Raw genomic sequence first — 697 nt, 5'->3', positions numbered from 1 at the left:
GTGAATAAGATATTAAAAATATTTTAAATTATTTAAATATAATTTGTTTTGTTAAATTCATATTATTTATTAATTATTATTATTATATTATTATTATTATAACAAATTTATTAATTATTTTAGTATTGTTAATTTATTTTAATATTATTTTCAATATTAGATAATAAATTGAAATTTTTTAACTTTTAAGAATTTAAATTAATAAAAAATAACTTTGAAGAATTATTTAAATTAATTTCTTTAAATTTATTTGGATTATTTTCTATTAAGTTTAAATTTTCTTCAATAATTAATAGAAAATATAAATAGAATAGAAGTCAATAGAAAATATAATAATAAAAAATTGTACTTATCGTATTTATTGAAACGAAAAAAAATATGTAAATATCTCAAATTAATTAAAATTTAAAATCTAAAAAAATTGAAACATTTAGTTAAAAAAATTAGATTCTTTTTTTATTTTAATTAGTAATTAGTTTCACTATTGATAATATATAAAATTTATAAAATGTATTATTTTAATCTGCATTAATTTATTAATTGTTTAAAATTATTTAATCAATCCTTTATTTTTTTACCTTTTTACAAAATTTAAATAAAAATAATTAACAAAATTTTAACTTTTTAAATAATCAATAAATATTTCATAAAGATGAATTAAATTTTATTGAATATGTAAAGAAACATTATAATTAAT

Source organism: Apis dorsata, unplaced genomic scaffold (assembly GCF_000469605.1).
Source record: "Apis dorsata unplaced genomic scaffold, Apis dorsata 1.3 scaffold_56, whole genome shotgun sequence".
NCBI classification, from domain to species: Eukaryota; Metazoa; Arthropoda; class Insecta; order Hymenoptera; family Apidae; genus Apis; species Apis dorsata.
Note: the sequence above shows the minus strand (reverse complement) of the source record.